The sequence below is a fragment of the Mercenaria mercenaria genome, chromosome 1 (assembly GCF_021730395.1).
Source record: "Mercenaria mercenaria strain notata chromosome 1, MADL_Memer_1, whole genome shotgun sequence".
NCBI lineage: Eukaryota > Metazoa > Mollusca > Bivalvia > Venerida > Veneridae > Mercenaria > Mercenaria mercenaria.
This window is the reverse complement of record NC_069361.1, coordinates 73,548,742-73,572,834: the sequence shown is the minus strand read 5'-3', so window position 1 is coordinate 73,572,834 and position 24,093 is coordinate 73,548,742. Positions and strand designations below refer to the sequence as shown.

The 24,093-nt window shown below is 36.7% G+C and overlaps 1 long non-coding RNA gene across 5 annotated transcripts; it reads right to left on the bottom strand.

Moving 5' to 3' along the window:
- Window positions 1-2,396: 2,396 nt before the first annotated feature.
- Window positions 2,397-22,057, bottom strand: LOC123534122 (uncharacterized). Of its 5 annotated transcripts, XR_006682943.2 has the most exons (9): window positions 21,776-22,053; window positions 20,240-20,435; window positions 18,207-18,301; window positions 14,252-14,349; window positions 13,111-13,170; window positions 12,184-12,361; window positions 11,679-11,807; window positions 8,466-8,612; window positions 2,397-3,718 (listed from the first exon to the last, which is right to left on the bottom strand). It is a non-coding gene; the product is annotated as an uncharacterized LOC123534122 (long non-coding RNA). The 5 variants fall into 5 exon arrangements; XR_008372319.1 differs by having other exon boundaries at window positions 12,184-13,170; window positions 21,776-22,057; XR_008372320.1 differs by having other exon boundaries at window positions 12,868-14,349; window positions 21,776-22,056.
- Between the last annotated feature and the right edge of the window lie 2,036 nt (window positions 22,058-24,093).

Below are 24,093 nucleotides of genomic sequence, written 5' to 3'. Positions count from 1 at the left end.
TGTCAGAGTTATGGGACTTGATGCTATCAACTAGTTTTATAACCCCGAAGACACACGTCAAGTTTCAATTCAATATCTGCATTAGTTTTGGAGATAGTAATTTGCATGCAAAACTTAACCAGTCCAAAAGGGAGCATAGTTTGGCCAAAATACATGACAAGAGTTATTGGACTAGACCCAGTGAGGTTCGGTAATAGACCTAGAAAAAGAAAAAAATTAGTTTTAAAGCTATATTCTTTTAAATGAAAGCCATATGTAAATCTTTAACCAAGGTGTGACGCGCAGATGCCAATGCCAAGGTGAGTAGAATTCGCAGAATATTCTAGCTAAAAAACAACCAGGTAGAACAGCACTTTCAAATAAATGACTGTAAAAGGATTATCAAACTTTTTAGACACAGTATCAATATCTTAAAAACAAACTTCTGAGACATTTTTTTTTGTAACTTATCACTCTAAAAAAAATAGTACATTCGTATTTTTTCCACAAGAGCAGTAATTTTGCACATAAATTTTCTTATCCTCATATCAGTATATCTGATTTTTGAAATGTGTTATTTCAGCATTGCCAATTTAAATTTAATCGAAATTAAAACAGAATATTATATTTTATGCATATGCAGAATATAACTTTAAAGATTATTTTGAATAATTATTTTAAAGAAAAATTGACTACATGATCATGATGAAGTGCCATACTGCATCATATACGAGCCATCATGCTTTTTGGACTATCACAGAGAATTTTTCAAAAGTCAGTTCTGGAATTTTCTTTCAAATATATTGTATTATTATTATTATTATTATTACGTTTACTCCAGTAATTCTCTTAATGCTGATTGACAGGGTTTTTTTATATAAAATGCCCTCTGTTATTTTATAATGGATGACAGATTAGATCTCTAAATCTCAACAGATATACCGGTATGCCTAATTAATGATTAATACCGGTCCCCCACAATAGTACTTTGTGGAAAGTTTAAATATTTCATATATGGAGTATCTAACTAACAAGATGTATTTAAATAATTGAAAAAGAAAATAACAAGAGGGCCATGAAGGCCCTGTATCACTCACTTGACCTATTGACCTAAAGATCATCAAGATTAACATTCTGACTAAGTTTCATTAAGACATGGTCATAAATGTGGCCTCTAAAGTGTTAAATAGCTATTCCTTTGATTTGACCCTGTGACCTAGTTTTTAATCCCACATGACCAAGATTCGAACTTGACCTAAAGATCACCAAGATTAACATTCTGACTAAGTTTCATGAAGATACAGTCATAACTGTGGCATCTAGAGTGTTAACAAGCTTTTCCTTTGAATGACCTAGTGACCTAGTTTTTGACCCCACCTGACCCAGATTTGAACTTGACCTACAGATAATCAAGCTTAACGTTCTGACCAAGTTTCATTAAGATACGGTCATAAATGTGGCCTCTACAGTGTATACTAGCTTTTCCTTTGATTTGACCCTGTGACCTAGTTTTTGACCCCACATGACCAAGATTCGAACTTGTCCTAAAGATCATCAAGATTAAAATTCTGACTAAGTTTCATGAAGATACAGTCCTAAATATGGCCTCTAGAGTGTTAACAAGCTTTTCCTTTGAAATGACTAGTGACCTGGTTTTTGACCCCATCTGACCCAGATTTGACTTGACCTACAGATAATCAAGATTAACATTCTGACCAAGTTTCATGAAGATACAGTCATAAATGTGGCCTCTACAGTGTTAACAAGTTTTTCCTTTGATTTTACCTGGTGACCTAGTTTTTGACCCCGGATGACCCAATATCAAACTCGTCCAAGACTTTATTGACGGTAATATTCTGACCAAGTTTCATTAAGATTGGGCCAAATATGTGACCTCTAGCGAGTTAACAAGCTTTTCCTTTGATTTGACCTGGAGACCTAGATTTTGACCCCAGATGACCCCCAATATCAAAATTGTCCAAGATTTTATTGAGGGTAACATTCTGACCAAGTTTCATTAAGATTTGGCCAAAATTGTGACCTCTAGTGTTAACAAGCTTTTCCTTTGATTTGACCTGGTGACCTAGTTTTTGATCCCAAATAACCCAATATCGAACTCGTCCAAGATTTTATTAAGGGTAACATTCTGACCAAGTTTCATTAAGATTGGGCCAAAATTGTGACCTCTAGAGTGTTAACAGTCAAATTGTTGACGATGACGACGCCGCCGCCGACGGACGACGGACACAGGGCGATCACAAAAGCTCACCTTGAGCACAAAGTGCTCAGGTGAGCTAAAAAGAGGAGGGTTTAACCCAAGTAACCATGGCCTTTCTTAAATGAACCGAAGAAGTTTATTATAGAAGAAAACAAGAAACGCAACAATTCCACAAATTTTGTAACGCTAGCAACTAGCAACTGAACAGTTGTAAAATAAAAGTCTAAGGACTTAATGAACTTTACAAAATAACAGAACCTTTGTCTCTTAAAAAGCTATATGCACACATAATTTGTTGACAATAAGACTACCCAAACTAAAGATGTTTAGCAGAAACCATTTTCTATGTTTAGTAGCAATAACCTTGACCCAAGTAACACCAAATAAAATCCCAGATTTTGTCTCAATAAAAGCATACACAATCAGTGTTTGTTGATAACAGTTGCATCAAAACTAAAAATACTGATTGGAAAACATTTTTGTCAAGCTTGCTTGTGGTGAGCCCGACTTAGTCGTCACTTTTAGCGGTTCGGTGTATGTGCGTGCATAAATATATGCGTCCGTCCAATTTTATCCGGCTAGAACTTTGACATGCATGAACCAATCTTGTTTATATTTGGCATGAGTTTACCTCAATGAAAAGAGTGTCATGCACAAACCCCATGTTCCTATCTCAAAGGTCAAGGTCACAGTTGGACGTCAAAGGTCAAATTGAAGTTTGTCAGGAGCATTTCTTCTTCATGCATGGTGGGATTTTGATGTAATTTGGTATGAATGTTCACCATTATCAGACAGAGTGTCATGCACAAGAACCAGGTCCCTAGGTCTAAGGTAAAGGTCAAACTTAGACAGCTGGCAGGCTCGACATTCTGCCAGTGGGCATACTTGTTCTATTTTAGCAGCAAGTAACCCTGACCTTGTTTCTGACAAGATATTGAAAGTTTACACTTCATGTATATACATATTGGGGAAAACTGACCCTAGCAGCTATATTTTTAACAAATCAGAGTCCAGGGTCATCCAGTTAAACCATTATACATTAGATAGATCAATGGGTTAGGAGACACTGTTTAATAAAATATTTTCTATTCTTAGTTCAGGCAGCTCCTATATGCATCTGATCAGTACACTCTGAACAAGTAAGAAGATGACCACCAAAGGAACACCCAGGCAAAGTTTCATCAACGTCCAACAAACTCTTTAAGAGGAGGTTGTTCGAGGAAAATAACTTACAGACAGACATTGAATTATCACAATAGCTCACCTTAAGCACTTTGTGCTCTGGTAAGCACAAGTTATAAAACAGAAAATACAATTAATAGATCATTTCCAAAACTGTCCAAAATTTGATTTTTCTTCTGTTCATGTTTGATTTTATCACAATATGCTGAACTTCAAAACATTTGTCAAACTTCTTGTCACAAATCACAGCCAACAATGCTTGTATCAGTGCAGCAGAGGACTCTTGTAGCCAGGAGCTTTCTTCCACAAACATTCTCTTCGAAGGGACTTGAAAATATTCTGGAAAAGTAGAGAAATATAACACTTTACATTTATTGAAATCCCTTCAGTACTTTTTAAGTTATGCTCTGGACAAGGAACAAGAGGGCCAAGATGGCACTAGGTTGCTCACCAGAGTAACACATCATAACAGTGTAAATATGTTCATGAAGACAAATATTCTGACCAATTTTCATTAAGATTGGACCAAAAAACTTGGCCTCTTGAGTGTAAACAAGCATTTTCTTTTATCTGACCTAGTGAGCTACTTTTTTTACCCCACATGACCCAGATTCAAACTTGTTCAAAATTTCATGAAAACAAACATTCTGACAAAGTTTCAGGAAGACTGGAACAAAAAGTGGCCTTTAGAGTGTATACAGGCTTTTCCTTGAATCTGAACTAGTGACCTAGTTTTTGATCCCACGTCAAGATTTGAAATCATCCAAGACATCATGATAACAAACATTCTGACCAATAAAGTATTATGAAGATAAAAACAAAAGGATCACTAGAAAATGCTTTTGTAAAAAAGCGCATGTCTCCCCAAATGCAAAGTCCTACAGGCAAGAAGTCAATAGGGGTCAGGAGCGAAAGTCAAAGAGACACTGATGGTTGGCTGCAATAGGGATCATCTACTTGGCATGTCCAGTCATCCCGCTAAATTTCAACACTTTTGGCCTAGTGGTTCTCAAGTCACTGTTCAGGCTCCTGTGACCTTGACCTTTGATCAAGTGACCTCAAAATCAATAGGGGTCATCTACTCTGCATGTCCAATCATCCTATTAAGTTTCAACATTCTTGGTCAAGTGGTTCTCAAATTATTTCCAAAAAATGATTTTACATGAACAGGCCACTGTGACCTTGACCTTTAATTGACTGACTCCAAAATCAATAGGGGTCATCTACTCTGCATGTTCAATCATCCTATGAAGTTTCAACATTCTGGGTCAAGTGGTTCTCAAGTTATTGATCGGAACTGGTTATCAATGTTCAGGCCCCTGTGACCTTGACCTTTAATGGAGTGACCCCAAAAACAATTGGGGTCATTTACTCTGTATGAACAATCATCCTATGAAGTTTCAACATTCTGGGTCGAGAGGTTCTCAAGTTATTGATTGGAAATGGTTTTCCATGTTCAGGCCCCTGTGGCCTTGACCTTTAACAGAGTGACCCCAAAATCGTTAGGGGTCATCTACTCTACATGACCAATCATCCTATGAAGTTTCATCATTCTGGGTCAAGTGGTTCTCAAGTTACTGACCGGAAATGGTTTTCAATGTTCAGGCCCCTGTGACCTTGACCTTTAATGGAGTGACCCCAAAATCGAAAGGGGTCATCTACTTTGCATGTACAATCATCCTATGAAGTTTCAACATTCTGGGTCAAGTGGTTCTCTAGTTATTGATCGGAAATGGTTTTCCATGTTCAGGCCCCTGTGACCCTGACCTTTGATGGAGTGACCCCAAAATCATTAGGGGTCATCTACTCTTCATGATCAATCATCCTATGAAGTTTCAACATTCTGGGTCAAGTGGTTCTCTAGTTATTGATCGGAAATGGTTTTCAATGTTCAGGCCCCTGTGACCTTGACCTTTGACGGAGTCACCCCAAAATCAATAGGTGTCATCTACTCTTCATGACCAATCATCCTATGAAGTTTCAACATTCTGGGTCAAGTGGTTCTCTAGTTATTGATCGGAAATGGTTTTCAATGTTCAGGCCCCTGTGACCTTGACCTTTGACGGAGTGACCCCAAAATCAATAGGGGTCATCTACTCTTCATGATCAATCATCCTATGAAGTTTCAACATTCTGGGTCAAGTGGTTCTCTAGTTATTGATCGGAAATGGTTTTCAATGTTCAGGCCCCTGTGACCTTGACCTTTGATGGAGTGACCCCAAAAACATTAGGGGTCGTCTACTCCAGCAGTCCTACAACCCTACAAAGTTTGAAGGTTCTAGGTCAAACGGTTCTCCAGTTATTGCTCGGAAATGAAGTGTGACGTACGTACGGACGGACGGACGGAAGGACGGACAGGGCAAAAACAATATGTCTCCTGGGGGAGACATAATTATGACCCTGGATCGCTCACCTAAGTAATATGAGACACATGTTTCAAATGGCAAACTGCTGCTGAAATATTAAGAAAGTAGGTCAGTAGGTCATATTCATGGTAACTGAAAGTCAGTTTACAGATCGGTGTCCAAAACTTTACATGTCATCAAAATTTCAAGGCTGTATCTTAAAATACAAGAAGTTAGGTCAGTAGGTCAAGGTCACACTCAAGTGATCCCTAATCGCTTGGGATCATCAGGTAATTATAATTAGAAAATGCTTTTGTAAAAAAGCGCACGTCTCCCCCAATGCAAAGTCCTATAGGCAAGAAGTCAATAGGGGTCAGGAGCGAAAGTCAAAGAGACACTGATGGTTGGCTGCAATAGGGATCATCTACTTGGCTTGTCCAGTCATCCTGCCAAATTTCAACAATCTTGGCCTAGTGGTTCTCAAGTCACTGTTCAGTCTCCTGTGACCTTGACCTTTGATCAAGTGACCTCAAAATAAATAGGGGTCACCTACTCTGCATGTCCAATCATCCTATTAAGTTTCAACATTCTAGGTCAAGTGGTTCTCAAGTTATTTCCAAAAAATGATTTTCCATGTTCAGGCCCCTGTGACCTTGACCTTTAACAGAGTGACCTAAAAATCGTTAGGGGTCATCTACTCTACATGACCAATCATCCAATGAAGTTTCATCATTCTGGGTCAAGTGGTTCTCAAGTTACTGACCGGAAATGGTTTTCAATGTTCGGGCCCCTGTGACCTTGACCTTTAACAGAGTGATCCCAAAATCGTTAGGGGTCTTCTATTCTGCATGACCAATCATCCTATTAAGTTTCAACATTCTGGGTCAAGTGGTTCTCAAGTTACTGACCGGAAATGGTTTTCAATGTTCAGGCCCCTTTGACCTTGACCTTTAATGGAGTGACCCCAAAATCAATAGGGGTCATCTACTTTGCATGTACAATCATCCTATGAAGTTTCAACATTCTGGGTCAAGTGGTTCTCTAGTTATTGATCAGAAATGGTTTTCAATGTTCAGGCCCCTGTGACCTTGACCTTTGAAGGAGTGACCCCAAAATCAATAGGGGTCATCTACTCTTCACGATCAATCATCCTATAATGTTTCAACATTCTGGGTCAAGTGGTTCTCTAGTTATTGATCGGAAATGGTTTTCAATTTTCAGGCCCCTGTGACCTTGACCTTTGACGGAGTGACCCCAAAATCAATAGGAGTCATCTACTCTTTATGACCAATCATCCTATGAAGTTTCAACATTCTGGGTCAAGTGGTTCTCTAGTTATTGATCAGAAATGTTTTTCAATGTTCAGGCCCCTGTGACCTTGACCTTTGACGGTGACCCCAAAAACAATAGGGGTCGTCTACTCCAGCAGCCCTACAACCCTCTAAAGTTTGAAGGTTCTAGGTCAAATTGTTCTCCAGTTATTGCTCGGAAATGAAGTGTGACGTATGGACGGACGGACGGAAGGACGGACAAGACAAAAACAATATGTCTCCCCCAGATGGGGGAGACATAATTACACAGTCTAGGAAATATGATCTGGTAATTTTTGAAGTATTTTTTCCTATACAACTCATAATTATAACAAGTGACCCCAGGGCAGAGCGTCTTTTCACCCCAGGGGCATAATTTGAACAAAATTGTTAGAGATCCACCAGGCAATGCTACATACCAAATATCAAAGGCTTAGGCCTTGAACTTTCAGACAAGAAGATCTTTATTTTTTTTCCCTATATAAGTCTAAGTTAAACTTGGTACCCACAGGGCAGGGCCTCTTTTCACACCAGAGACATTATAAATTTGAACAATTTTGGTAGAGAAACACTAGGAAAAGCAACCACCCAAGGATCATTCCTGTTTAGTTTGGTGTAATTCTGCCCAGTGGTTTTCAAGAAGAAGATTTTTTTAGAAAATGTTGATGGACGGACGACGCATGACACACGAGGGACACTGAGCGGTCACAAAAGACCTCCTTTGGCTCAGGTGAGCTAATAAAAAATGTGCCCCCTAGGATGTAAACCAGCTTATTCTTTTATTTGACCTGGTGACATTGTTTTTGACCCAACATGACCGAGATAAAATTGCTTTCGATAATTCATGCAGACAAACATTCTGAACAAGTTTCATGCACATCAAATGAACAGAAGTGTTAACAAGCTTTTCCTTTGATTTGACCGGGTGACTTAGTTTTTGGCCCCATATTACCCAGTTTTGAACCTAGCCTAGGAATCATCAAGATAAGCATTCTGACAAAGTTTCATGAAGATAGGGTCATAAATGTGGCCTCAAAGAGTGCTAACAAGCTTTTCCTTTGATTTTATCGGGTGACCTAGTTTTTGAACGCCGACCGCCCGCCTGCTCGCCACCTGCCCGCCACCACAGGTGTTCACATAATACGCCCTGCTCTTCCAGAGAAGGGCGTATAAAAAAGCGCTGAATAATTCAATTTAATTTTTAAAATGTTTTTATAATGGCTGGAACAAACTGCATGACTTTCATAGTATTATTGCTATCATTTCTTTGATGTTTATGATTAAAAACAAACTTCCTTTTTTTGTTAAATTATGTTTTCTTAAAATGATTCCTAACAGCCCCTGTGACCAATTATACTATAACATATTAATATCTAGACTATATTTTGTATGTTATGGAAATAAAATTTAATTTTGGCCAAAACATCCTACCACAAAAATTTGCCTGGCCAAAACATCTTACTAGGCCAAATTATATCCTAGGCCAAAACGTCCGCTGGCCAAAACGTCCTACATTCCCGCCAGATAGTACCATTTGAAAGAATGTTTTTCATTGGTCATCTTCAGTACTTTTAGTACCTGTTTAAGAAAATATATCCAATGAAAATCTTTGCTACTCTTTATACAATACGTGTAGCATATATTGACTCTTGCATCATTTATCGACCCCCAACTAAGTTTTTAAGAAAGTTTCAACTTAAAGAGAATTCCTATAGTTTTTTTTCTTTCATAGAATTTTTTTAAATTCACATATATGATAGGAAAATTTGTGCTGAAAACAATGAACAAATAAAAGCAATAGGTCACCAGGCTTGTTTTTGTGAAAAATTGTTTTAAACACACCCACTGTTGCTGAAACTGCTAGCGATTTTTCAACATTTTCATAATTTTCTGCATTTTTATAAATACCAACCAAAATATATATCAAGACAGCACAATAAAGTTTTTTTCTTTTTACAGATTTTATCATATACTTATCTGATATCATAGTCATATTTGTAATACTCTATCCTTATATTAATGGGTACAAATGAAAAAAATATTGTTTCATATTTACTTTTGTGAACTTTTTTCAGTGAAAAATACGCATAGTGAAGAAATTTTTTTTTAATTTGAAAAAATTCTTTCATAGAATTTTTTCCTATTTTTGTTGTGTATAGATAATTGTATTGTGAGCATAAAAATGGCTAAAAATGTATGGGTCACCAGGCTAAATTTTATGTTAAGACCGCTAGAATACAACACCTGTTCGGACGGAAAATGGAGCGTATCTGGCCAAATTGATTACATGTATGTCTGCTAGAAGTTAAAAAAAAGTTTTAAAAATTCTTAATTCTTTCTATAATTGAATTCTAAATAATCTGAAAGGTGATATTGTCTTATTAGTACTAAGTCAATAATCTTACATTATATGAACAACACTGTCTTTGTACCAAAATGCGATTTGAAAACACAACCACAAAAATAGCAAGATACCTGTCATGCATGATACTTGTCAATACAACATAAACCAGTATCAACATTTGATTACTGATAAAACTTATCAAAAATGTTATTTCATTCAAGATTCCTCATATTTAAGACTGTCTGTAACATGTTTCAACAAATGTTGACTTCAGTTCAGTTTTCCATAGAAAGTGTCGGCTGCGCAGAAAGATGCGCATAAAAAACTATCGGAATTCCTTTTAATGAAATTTATTTTGCGACGAACAGATAACATTTCATTCTAATACAATTAAATTCAGAATACCCACAGATAATATTTCATTCTAATACCATTCGGAATCTTGCACAAAACCTTTGTTTTTTACTCATTTCGGCATGCACATATAACCAAGGAGATTCTCGTGAGCACGTACGCGCTGTTGGTAAACGTTTTGAATATGCTATTGTGGGTCCAACATAAGCAAATTAGAGACTGTCAAGAAATTCACACTCTCCTTATTTGCGACAATAATTTTCAACCAAATTTTTTTTAATTTCTCCCGGCAGCAAAACTTGGCTATAATAGACAAATTCCGCAAAGTCAGGTATGATGACATTATAAACTGCCTCACAATCTATTGTACTTCAGGGGTCGATATATGAAGGGAGTCGACATTAGATGCAATTGCTCTATTAAAGGACTATGCACTTGCAATTCCTGATACCATATGTCTGCTGAATGGTTTCGTTATTCATTATTTCCTTATGTAGTCATTTTTTAACCTTCACCCTGCAAAATTTCTAAAATGGACTGGTCCATACTTTAATCTGGGCAGTAACACTTCTTATTCAAAGGAGTGTTCACTGAAAATTTACTTACTGGATAGTGAACAGTGCAGTCCATGATCAGCCTTCGCAAATGTGCAGGCCAGTTTTGGTCTGCACTGGTTGCAAAGGCAAATCACTTGCTGCCAGCCGGCTACAATTTAAATACACCATTTTCTACATACTTCAACACTTACATTTTTATACTTTTATAACACGGGTGGTAAACGCGCAACCCAATTCCCGCCGGGAATACGCTTAAAATGGGTTGCGCGACTTCCGGTGCTTGTGTTGCGCGTAAAAATAGACGAAATTGAGAAATGTTAAGTCATGATTTTGCTTCGTATGAGACAAGAATATTTTTTCTCGAAAAAAGGAAAATGCTATTTGACACAAATATGATGATATATCGTATATATAAAATATCTGGTTTGTAATTTATGATTCGGCTCTATTACCACAAAAACTCTGGCGACACGAAGTGTGAAAAAAGTATGAAATCAACAAAAATGGAAGTTTCTGACCTCATATACCTAATCTGAGGACATCTGATGCTTTTTATGATAACTCAACTGTTATATAGTAACGAATATCAAAATTATTTGCTTCAAATCCTGCTTACAGGGACATAATTGACAAAAAAATCATCGGGAATGGGGTTGCGCATCGGGAATGGAGTTGCTCGTATACATCATAATGTATATAATGTATACGCGCAACTCCATTACCAGGGCGCAACCCTATTCCCGATTGTTTTTTTGCCAATCTTTCCCCTAAAGCAACATTTCGTTCAAGTGTATGTATATTCATGACTGTTATACACGTGTTTGATCATTAGAAGCGTCACATTTCCAGAAAGAAGGCACAAGTTAGAAAATTTGCATTTTTATGATTCCAAACTTTTCTGACAGACCGAGCCAGCAGAGTTTTCATGATATCAGGGCTGATTCTTAAATTAATAATTTCGCACTTCAAACATATGATCTTTATTCATTTTTGTGTCGAATAGCATTTTGCTTTTTTTCGAAAACACTCATAAATGTGTCATTATTTACAAAAACAAAAACCCACCTACCTCGATTTTGTATATATTGATGCGCAACACCAGCACCGGAAGTCGCGCAACCCATTTTAAGCGTATTCCCAATGGGAATAGGATTGCGCGTTTACCACCCGTGTATAACAGCAATGGAAAATTCTAACTGTAATAGATACATTTTTAAGATTGCATCCAATTTGCAAGTTTAAATCCAAATAGTCTAAAGAAGATGTTGTCAATCTCAACTTGTTAAAAATCCAGTAAGCAGTCCTTCAATATTAGTAAAAAGACATTGCCTAATATCTCAGTTCATCTAAAATCAAATGAACTCTAAATTTACTGAAATTTGATATTACCTTTACTGACAGTGGATTCACATCTGTGAAGATTTCTTGGCTGTTTTGGAAATTGTCCCATGTCAGAGAAATCCTCTGTCTGTCTTTCACTCTTCCAAATTTAGTCACCCTTTCATGCATACCCTCAGACTATATATTCAGAAGAAAAAACTACTTTTCTATGTTTGAACATATCTGGTATTACAAGACTACTGTTGATGTTTGTGTATCATATAATGTCAACTTAACTGTTTCCAACAATTGTCTATTAACTTGTTGTCAGTTATAAATCAAGTTCATCATTTCGATTTCCAAACCTCAGTGTTGCAAGGAGTCTTTGAGTGTATATGATTCACCTTTAAGATCAGCCAGACTGCCGGCCAGTTCAAATCCCAAAAGCAAGACTAAATTGACTGCAGTCTCAGCATCACTTCTCTTATTTCAGTTAAACGACTTAATTGTCAGAAAAAGAGAAAGGTTTAAATATATACTACCCCAGTCTCAGCTAAATGAAAATATCAATCACCTTTCTTAGTTTATGAACTGAGCTGGTTTGGAAATAGTCTCACAATCAGAAATTCACTAGGAACACCACCGCATCAGGTAGTGCATGTTAGTCCCATCTACACCTCCATGAAAATAAGTCACGATCACCATCTACATTCGCATTCGTAGCTCATTCTGTTACCAGGGTCGACCAGCATCTACGTAAACAAAAACAGGATTAGTTCTGTATCTTAAATGATAGAGAAAAAATATAGCAATCAAAGAAAGTAAAAGTACACACGTCTCGCCTCCACTTCAACATATATACTTGGTACAGCTACCTAAAATACACAGCACTTATATCAATGACATTATAATTATAATAATCTGCCTTTGTAGTCCTGGAAAAGATTATCCTGAAAATATGAAAATAAAAAACCAAAACAAAGTTGTATCATTTAAAATAACTTACATAAAATAAACAAGTAGGACAAATAAAAAATACATTTTAACCAGAAATACATGAATATCAGTTACACACTTCTTTACATTGTAGAAAACTTTAAGCATGAATTTGATACAGGACATCTCATTGTACGTCTGTTTCAAAGTTAACTTATGTAAAACTTGAGAGAAAATGTGGAAACATTAAGCTATGTTACAGGAAAACTTGACACTCACTTGGAGATACACATACATATAGACAACAGGAAGAAGTACAAACCTTTATTTTGAGAACTTCCTTCTCTTGACCAATGTTTTTTGCAAGTACTGCACCGACCCCTCTCTAATATATAGCTTGACATCTAAAACACTTACACCTTTACTGTCAATAATCAACAGTCATCTCCTTGTTCCTAGATCCCTCAAAGATGCTTTAAAAATAGAAAGACAAACAAAAAGTAAGATTTCCCCCCACAATTTCCCAATCTGAAATCATGTCATCTGCAGCTGCTACATCTCTTACCTGCATTCTGTATCTGTCAACACTTGGTTCCCTCTCATCTGTATCCTACATTTGTGTTCACTGCAACAATAAAACTACCGGTAAATTACATTATTTACATGAAGACATGGCCTTTGACTGATGCTCAGCAGTGCTCACTATACCTGTTCCTATATCTAATTAACTGATTTGTCTTCAGAGTCTATACATTTTACTTTGTCTATGTATTTTGTGTATACAAAACTCATGTTTATATCCTTACAATATTAACTACTGCAATATTAAGTAGTGGGTTTGTTAGTGACACTCATAAGAGAGAGAGGCAAGATGGCAAACTGCACCACGCATGCAATATGTCAGAAAACCTCCAATAATAAAAGCTACACTGAAAAGAAGACACCACAAATGAACTGTCAATATTGTCAAAAACAAACAAAACACCACAAATAAACATTGAAGATTGTCAAAAACAACCAGAACGCCACAAATAAACATTAAAAAATGTCAAAAAACAAACAAAAAACCACAAATAAACATTCAAGTTTGTCAAAAACAAACAAAACACCACAAATAAACATTCAAGATTGTCAAAAACAAACAAACAAAACACCACAAATAAACACTCAAGATTGTAAAACACACACACACAAAAAAAACACCAAACAGAAACCAATCACTGAAAACAAAAGACACCCAAAAACATTGTCAACATGCACACTGATACACTCCACCTTTGGTACAATCTACTGAAAAGAAACAAAACCTGGACATGACAAGACAGTAACACCCAAATAAATAAACACAGAACAACAAAAGAACATTTATACATGCATGTACAACCGCAGTGTTAAAAAGACGACATTTTAATATAAAAATTACGGATGTTTGTCTTTGTTTATGAGATGACAGTGTTCATCTGCTGTTGTGTAGAACTTTGTCCCACTTTTTAGATTGGAAATACAAGAGTCCTTTATAGACCCTGTCTTGTGTTTGTATTGGTAAGTATCAGAAACAAACATCCGAGGTTGGACTGTGAACTTTGTCTGCTCTTGTTCTCTTGTCTTTATTCATCTGCTACGTGGGGATTTCTGAAAATGAAGCAAGCGAGCTGACTTTTTAATGGTTTTCACATATCTGATATATCTTTGAAAGTTTACTATACCTGACTGGATGTTAGACTTGTCGTTTGCTTTACAGGAATCTTTACACTGGTCAGTTAAATGCGCTTATTTACAGCAATCCTGTTGAAAGTGTAACATGCTGAAAAAAAAAAATTGGAACAAAAGAAACAAAATAATGAACTTATTTTAAAAACAAGAAGCTGCGTAAAAAAAACACTTGATGCCCCCAGTGGCATCCCCGGTGGCATTCTTGTCGATACAAAGCAACCCAAGTCCAAAACAAAGTTCAAGGTCAAGGTCAAACTGAGGTCAGGTGATGTCTGAAAAAACAAGACCTATCCATAATGGTGATGAATACCCCTGACAGCAGCTTATTGTCAGAGGAACAGGGGTATTGAAAATATGACACATTGCATTTGTATATTGTACAAGGAGAAACTGTACAAAGATGCACAAAAAATGTTGTGCAAACTGTATAATATTTCCAAATTTCATTGCTGTACCTTAAAAAGAAGGTATAGGTCAGTAGGTCAAAATCAAGGTCACTGAACATAAGTAGGCCAAAATCAAGGTCACTGAAAGTCAGTTTAGAGATGTGTGTTCAAAACAGTACAAGTGGTCCAAATTTTACAACAATATCTTAAAAAAGAAGACAGTAGGTCAAGGTCATGGTCAAGGGACCACGTAATCACTAATGGTCATCAGCTAGTTATATTTAACGGCATATGAAATATATTACAAAAATTATTGAATTTTTTTCCAATGTAACTCTATTCATATTTGAAACAAATCAAGGGCCATAACTTCGTGAAAAACCATTCAAATGGAACGTGCTTCGCACATGCACAGCTACACTTGGTACAGAGGTCAAAATCAAGGTCACTGGAACCCGCTTCACACATGCACAACTAGGCTTAGTACTGATAATAATTACAAGGTACGATGGAAATCTGACAAATAATTACTGAGAAATAGCCTGGACTGGATGTCGGACAGACCATGCCAAAACTATATCCTTCTGCCTTTGGCAGGGAATAAGCAAGAGCTGTCGGCAGACAGCAACGCTCGACTATTCAACAGCCTTGTCAACTGAATGAATATTAAAGTCGAAAAAAGGGCATAATTTTATAAAATTGCAAAACAGGGTTATGGAACCTGTACAATGTATATCAGCTTATGATAACAGACAATTGTGTGAAGTTTCAATCCATTCCCATTAGTTGGTACTGAGATACCAGCTTACATATAACAAGAGGAGTCTTTAGAGGACCATGATGGTCCTGAATCGCTCACCTATCCCCACGTGACCCAGTTTTGAACTGAGTATGATGTTTTTTTTCTCTATTATTTGACATAGTTTTTGAGCTCATGTGACCCAGTTTTGAACTAGACCTAGATATCATCAAGATAAAAATTCTGACCAATTTTAATGAAGATCCATTGAAAAATATGGCCTCTAGAAAGGTCACAAGGTTTTTCTATTATTTGACCTAATGACCTAGTTTTTGAAAGCACGTGACCCAGTTTTGAACTTGACCTAGATATCATCAAGGTGAACATTCTCACGCATTTTCATGAATATCTCATGAAAAATATGGCCTCTAGAGAGGTCACAAGGTTTTTCTATTATTTGACCTAATACCTAGTTCTTGACCGCACGTGACCCAGTTTCAAACTTTACCTAGATATCATCAAGGTGAACTTTCAGATCAATTTTCATGAAGATCCATTTAAAAAATATGGCCTCTAGAAAGGTCACAAGGTTTTTCTATTTTTAGATCTACTGACCTAGTTTATATTGCAGTTGACCCAGTTTCAAACCTGACCTAGATATCATCAAGATGAACATTCAGACCAACTTTCATACAATTCCCATGAAAAATATGGCCTCTAGAGAGGTCACAAGGTTTTTTTGTTATCTGACCTACTGACCTAGTTTTTGATGGCATGTGACCCAGTTTCAAACTTGACCTAAATATCATCAAGTTTAATATTCTGACCAATTTTCATGAAGATCCATTCAAAAGTATGGCCTCTAGAGAGGTCACAAGGATTTTCTACTTTCAGACCTACTGACCTAGTTTTTTCCTTCACCTAGATATCATCAAGATGGACATTCAGACCAACTTTCATACAGATCCCATGAAAAATATGGCCTCTAGAGAGGTCACAAGGTTTTTTTATTATTTGACCTACCGACCTAGTTTTTGACCGCATGTGACCCAGTTTCGAACTTGACCTAGATATAATCAAGTTGAACATTCTGACTAACTTTCATGAAGATCCATTGAAAAGTATGGCCTCTAGAGGGGTCACAAGGTTTTTCTATTTATAGACCTAATGACCTAGTTTTGGACCGCACATAACCTAGTTTCAAACTTGACCTAGATATCATCAAGTTCAACATTCTGACCAATTTTCATGAAGATCTCATGAAAAATATGGCCTCAAGAGAGGTCACAAGGTTTTTCTATTTTTAGACCTAATGACCTAGTTTTTGACCGCACGTGACCCAGTTTCAAACTTGACCTAGATATCATCAAGGTGAACATTCTGACCAAATTTCATAAAGATCCCTTGAAAAATGTGACCTCTAGCGTGGTCACAAGCAAAAGTTTAATCACGGATGCACGCATGGACGCACGGACAGACGACGGACGCTGCGTGATCACAAAAGCTCATCCTGTCACAAAGTGACAGGTGAGCTAAAAACTTAACCTAAAATTTCTAAATCAGAAAAGGGAAAAGAATTTTGTAAAAAAGTAAAACAGAGTTATGGAACCTGTGCAATGTAAGTCAGTTTATCACAGCGAATAAGTTTTAATCCACTCCCACAAGTGGTTACTGAGATACCAGCGGAACGTGTCAGCGATATGCAAAACAAGGCAGTCTAAAAGACAGCTATATCCTCTGCCACTGTTATGGATAGTGGCTCAAACCTTTGACCTTGAGTTGTGACCTTGACCTTAGCACCATGGCTGACTCATGGATTCTGCACATCATCTTGATAAGGTGATCATTTGATCCAAGTTTCATGATTATCCTTCAAGGGGTTTAGGAGATACAGAGCAGACACGAAATGGAAGGCTCAAACCTTTGACTTTGAGTTGTGACAATGACCTTGAGCTGACATGGCTGCATATTGTCTTGATGAGGTGATCATATGATTCAAGTTTCATGATTATCCTTCAAGGGGTTAAGGAGATACAGAGCAGACATGAAATGGAAGACTCAAAACTTTGACCTTGAGTTGTGACCTTGACCTTGAGCCAACATGGCTGACTCATGGGTTCTGCATATTATCTTGATGAGGTGATTATTTGATCCAAGTTTCATGATTATCCTTCAAGGGGTTGAGGAGATACAGGGCGACATGAAATGGAAGGCTCAAACCTTTGACCTGGAGTTGTGACCTTGACCTTGAGCTGACATAGCTGACTCATGGGTGCTGCACATTGTCTTGATAAGGAGATCATTTGACCCAAGTTTCATGATTATTCTTCAAGGGGTTTAGGAGATACAGAGCGGACACAAAATGGAAGGCTCAAACCTTTGACCTTGAGCTGTGATCTTGACCTTGAGCTGACATGGCTGACTCATGAGTTCTGCACATTGTCTTGATGAGGTGATCATTTGACCCAAGTTTCATGAAAATCCTTCAAGGGGTTTAGAGATACAGAGCTGACACAAAATGTTATGGAAGGACGGACGGAGACCATTCCTATAATCCCCCACCACTTGTGGTGGGGGATTAACTGGGCTTGGTACTGATCACTCCTGTGAAGTTTCATCGTAATCCAGCCAGCAGTTTGACCTGTGAAAGCCAGACAAGCTTAATGTGGATGGACAGACGAATGGACATACGGACTGGAATCCAGTATAGCCCCAAGGTACTAGTATCTGGGGGTATAATGATTTAAAAGTGCCATACAATCATATTCGGGTAATTTATATGGTATATTCTGGTAATTTATATGGCAAAGAAATCATATATACCTTTTAACTATGCAATGTAATGTTGTTTTATCTGTGACTGCTACTTGTCTGTTGCTTGCTGCATCTGTGATCTTTACCTTTGCCATCAAGACAGTCTAAATATAACAGAATGCTAAACATAAATGCCTTTAAAGCTGCTAATATATCAGAGATGCCTCTGAATTGTTTCAAAACATTATAACTTCTATAAAACTGTACAAAAATTATAGATTAAGCCATAAAACCAATATCCTTGGTGTAAACTGTAACGATCATCTAAATTTCTACTCCGTTACTGTTGGGGTCGGGGTAGGGTTGAGAGCTTTTTTTTCATATTTTGCAGAGTATGCAGGTCTTTTCTTTAACAGTAATGCTTAAAAGTCGCAGTATTATTTTTTACACTATTTTATAGTTTTATTTATAAGGAAATATATGATTGTGTGTAGTTTCTCATGCTACATGTGAAACAAGAGCTGTCACAGAAGACAGGGCGCGCTTGACTATTTCGATGCTTGATAGTGAAACTGGGCACATCTGAGAAAGCTGGCGGGACTGGAGTGTTTAATGAGGATGAAGATATTAGACAATAGTTTGAGCCTGTGTCAAAAGTATGTAATAAGAGAGATAAAGCCAAAGTGTAGCAAAATATCAAATAAAAGGGACATGGTGAAAAAGCATCGAAATTATCAAACTGAAATTCATGGCAAAAAGGGGACATAATTTATGACTGATGGTCCTTGTGAAAGTGCACCAAAACTTTATCCTGAAATTCCAATTAAAAAGCGGGATAATTCATGAAATATTGGCACAAGAGTTATGGTCCTTGTGCCATATGATGTGAGTGGTGATGCTGAACAACCATTTTAAGTTTGAATCAAATACTCTCTGTAATAACAGAGATATAGTGAAAATGCATCAAAGTTAACCTTGAATTCTAAGTAAAAGGGGACACAATTCATTAAAAATTGGTGCCAGAGTTATGGACCTTGTGTCATATGATGTCATTGATGATGTGGAACAATTATTTTAAGTTTGAATCAAACATATTTAGTAATAAGTGAGATAGAGTGAAACTGCACCAAATCTTTAACCTGAAATTCTAAGTAAAAAGGGGGATAATTCAGGAAATATTGGTGCAAGGGTTGTGTCATATTATTTGAGTGACGATGTGGAACAACTATTTTAAGTTTGAATCAATTCCTCTCTGTTATAACAGAGATAGAGTGAAAATGCATCAAATTTAACTTTAAATTCTAAGTAAAAAGGGGCACAATTCATGAAAAATTGGTGCCAGAATTATGAACCTTGTGTCATATGATGTGGTTGATAATGTGGAACAACTATTTTAAGTTTGAATCAAATCTATTAAGTAGTAACTAAGATAGAGTGAAAGTGCATCAAAACTTTAACCTGAAATTGTAAGTAAAAGTGGGGGGAGAGCTAATTTATGAAATACTGGTGAGATATGGACTTGTGTCATATGATTTGGTTGATAATGTGAAACAATTATTTTAAGTTTGAATCAAATCCATGTAGTAATAACTGAGATAGAGTGAAATTGCATCAAAACTTCAACCTGAAATTCTAATCTAAGTAAAAAGGGGGATAATTCATGAAATACAGGAGTGAGAGTTATGGCCCTTGTGCCATATGATGTGGGTGATGATGAGGAACAACTGTTTTAAGTTTGAAACAAATCCATCAATTAATTTCAGAGATAAAGAGAAAGTGCATCAAAACTTTAACCAAGGTGCTGACGCGGAAAGACGCCGACGCCGGGTCGAGTAGGACAGCTCTCCATATACTGTATAGTCAAGCTAATAATGTGCCAAGCCAGAAGCTCAAGACGAGCAACTTTGAAGTGTTTTATTTGATTTCTTTCAGCCACAACAGTAAGCTTTATTTGTTAGTACTAAAAGTTCAAAACTGCAGAACACAATCATTATAGGGGCCTAGTCAGATTATCATGATTAAAATAAGATGATTTTTTTTAAGAACATAAGGCAATGCATCCCAACCAAAAATACAGGAAAACACACATTTCATTATTTTACCTTTACATGCTATGTACACTGTACACTGTTTTGGTGTTTCTACTGCCTAATCTAGCCAAGGTAAACACTGTAGAGAACATATGGTTGATTCGCAGTGGTACCCAACATCATCATTGCCATCATCATCATTGTTATCATCTTCATCATTATCATTACAATTCAGGCTCTGTACAACAATCTTGTCAGTTAGCATATCCTGAAAATGACAAAAAATATTTGGATAACGTCAGTCTCTTCCAAACTATAAACGGGTCCTGTTTTTACTTGCTCTGTATCCATAATCCATATGATCTGTTTGCCCATCTTCTATAGCCCAACATTCTGTGTGCTTAGCCTATGTCCGTTACTGTATTATATTTATGTTCAAAAGAAAACATGTGCCAGGCACATTTTAAACAAAAGCATTCTGCTATCATCATCATCATCATCATCATCATCTTCAGTAATCACCTCACTCTAAAAGTGTAAACTGTACATGCGCAGCCACAGGGGACAACTATTTGCATCTAAAAGGCTAGAAGTCTCTCTTTGTACACAGTTTAAGAAGCAGATAAAACAAAGACTGGCATTTAGAACATGTTGATATTTCCTAGAACAGCATTAAAAGCTCTCTAGCGTAGGAGGCAGGTGGTTCCAAAGTACAACAGTGGCAGGGAAGAAGCTGTGTTGATAGGCAGATTTGCTACAGGAGATTTGATAAGGCAGAAGATATATCTTTTCATGACATGTTTACCTGTGCTGTCTTCAAAAATTTGAAATAATTAAAAACACTTTAACATTGGGTAAATTTTAACATAGGTAAATTCGACCGTGAAAAAAAAATTCAACTAGACAATTTCATGATTTCACTTACTGAAAATCAGGATCGTTGATAACACCTTAATTTCAAAAGCATAGGAATCATTTTTATGACAAAATTAGGTGAATTTCAGTGGTAAGATATAACAACGAAAAAAAGTGGTTTACTGTGTAACAATAATTTTTCGTTTTGAAAACCTCAACAAGTTTCAGAACCTGCATATTAAGTGGCATTAAGAAGGCAAAAAAACTGTACTGTTGTTTGTTTTTTTTTACATCATAAAATAACGAAATCCATTATCCTTGAACTCTTAATATTTTATCCTCACGTATTTTCCACTTTGTCCTCTAAATATTGGGTATCTTCTTGAGTAATTCATGGAATTTTGTGTGAAAATAACATACCATCTTCAAAAGAAATAGCCTGAAATCATTATGATCGCTGTTACATATACGGTGATAACTGGTAATATGAAAAGTTATCGAAAGGCAGACACACTTTGTTTCAAATTACTGTTTTTTTTTGTTTTTTTTTTCTCTTCACAGAAATCTTCCATCTAACCAGATTTGTTGTTAGTGTTATTTGAAAGCAGAATTCGTCACGTCTTTAACAGTTTACATACATTTGAAATACAACTACCGCAACCTCCCAAACAGCCATTGCAACGACAAAATGAATATTAAATCAGGGAAAACTGAAATAATAAATATAATAACAAAGAAAGAACGAGTGAATACCTGTCTGCAGTTTACAGCTTCTAGACTCTCCCAGCTTGCATGATTTTCCGCTTGCAGATCTGACAATAATATTGTACATGTATCTGTAGTCACAAAAAGCTCGTGCTGAACGAACTAAGCCTGAATGAACATTGCCCCTGGACATATCGGCATGAATAACACGTTGATTAGTTTATACGAAGAGCGGGCAGTTGTGTGGAAGTGCAAAATATGTTGTATAAATTTACGTGTAAATTAAGTTTTCTTAAAGGTAAAATTCTTTGTTTATTTGAGATAGAAAATTATGAATTATGTCGGGGTCATATGTAGCAGCAACCACATACACTTGGAATGCGGTCCCAATGTTGCCTTTTCGAAAAAAAAAACATTTTTTTTTCCTTCTTCTCTTCTTTCCTTTTTGTAGGATCCCAGGACCCCCCCCCCCTCCCCCCCGCCCATCTGGATCCGCGTATGAATGACAATACCTAATATTTAAAGAGAAAATATGGGAAATTCTTTTTCATTTGCATTCGCTGTTACGGGATCAGAACGTTTTTGGATTATTACCGAATGTGATTGTAATTTAGTATAATTATGACTTGCGAGTGGAACTAGTCAAATAATTTTGTATGCTTTTTTAAGCTTTCAGTTTCATATGAAAATCGACATTGTGTTGTTCTATCGAATGATGACCTGCGAGGGAAACGAGAAGAACATGTATTATATATTCTCTTAAATTTTGCCTTAATAATTACTAGGGTCAAATGCTAGCGAAACAAATATGCATTGGAATATCGCACCCCGTGATTTTAATAATAATTATTAATGACGTTGCAGAAAAAATTCCATGCCTTTAATTGCATAGAAAACCCGTAAAAACGTTTGCTTAACCGATTTCTTTTCTTCTCCGCTAGTAAGTATCACAATTTAGTAAGCCAACCAGGACATGGCGAACTTTGGATGCAGCCAGATTCAGGAACCTGTAAGTTTCATTCTCATTGCAGAAAGAAACAGTAGGAGTGTGGAAAGTCAGAATTAACACAGAACTAGTATTACAAATTCTGTTGAATTCTACTCTGGTCAATCCGTCTAGTGGTACGTGGGCACACGAAAATATTTGGCAAGTATACATCAATTGGTGCAATCTGATGTACATTTGAGAATGTATTTTGGGACACAAGTAAATTTTCCAAAAAAATATTTATGTTTGATAGACTATACTTTAAAAAATGTGTATCTTGTATCTTTAGGCTATTTAACATGATCTGTATGCTCCCCGGATTTTGCCATCATCCTCACCGGGGAACTGAATTTGATGACATACCACACGGCACACTGGTTGTGGGACAGAAGTGGGTATGTCCTATCAGACCTATGCACACCTGAAGTATGCCGCAAACGGTGCACTCTGCCGTATTGCCCGATCATCATTTCGAGCATCAATGTGGGAGATGTAATGCCGACGTAATTGCCCCGCCCAGCAGAGTATATTCGCAATGGAGGGAAATTTGGCATAGTTTGAGCATGAATATTCGATACAATGTAATCTGAACATTTTTAGTGAAAACAATTTGACAAAGAAGATAGCCGTTATTTTGACAGTCGTTCTGGTCATTATAAATGTAGGGATAATGCATGTTTTTTCGTGTTATAACAGAATCCCAAGGGATTGGTTGAAGCCCGAGCCCGATAGGGCTGAATGACGTTTACACTTTGCTACGGAACGCGCATATGTGAATATACTTTGCAGTGACCTTGCCACGGATCTACTTATACAGACGATCATTGTTGAATATCACGTCTGAAACGCATAGAACGAAAGGTTTCTTTCTCGGAAGTCATTACTGGAACATCCAGCAACATTACAAATCATTGACATATTAATATTGCCCAAAATGTAACTTTAAGCAAAGGAAAACGACGAACTCTAGTGAAACATGCAACGCTTTCCAATTACTTTCACCTCCGCTTGTTGCTACGCGACGCGATACGCTGAAGTGCCCGAATATCCGACCTGATCAATAAAAGGTGTTTTGTGGACGCGAGAATCACTGTTAACACACGCTTTCTTTCCTGTTAAAATACCCCCGAAAAATGACAAGACCAACAGTTTTGTGTTAGAATGCTCTTATATGTATCAACACTGTGTGCTTGCCGGATTTATTAGAATTTATTGCGAAAATGTTAACAAAATTGTCATTTTTCCTTAAACTCCAATTATGAAAACTTGTGTTAGGTCAAAAATTTTCAAATCAGTCTAGCAAAAAATCGAGCACACGACTCTATAGTTGTTATTTGTCGACTTTTTGCTTGCGGTCTGTTTTGGCCAGGTAAGTTAC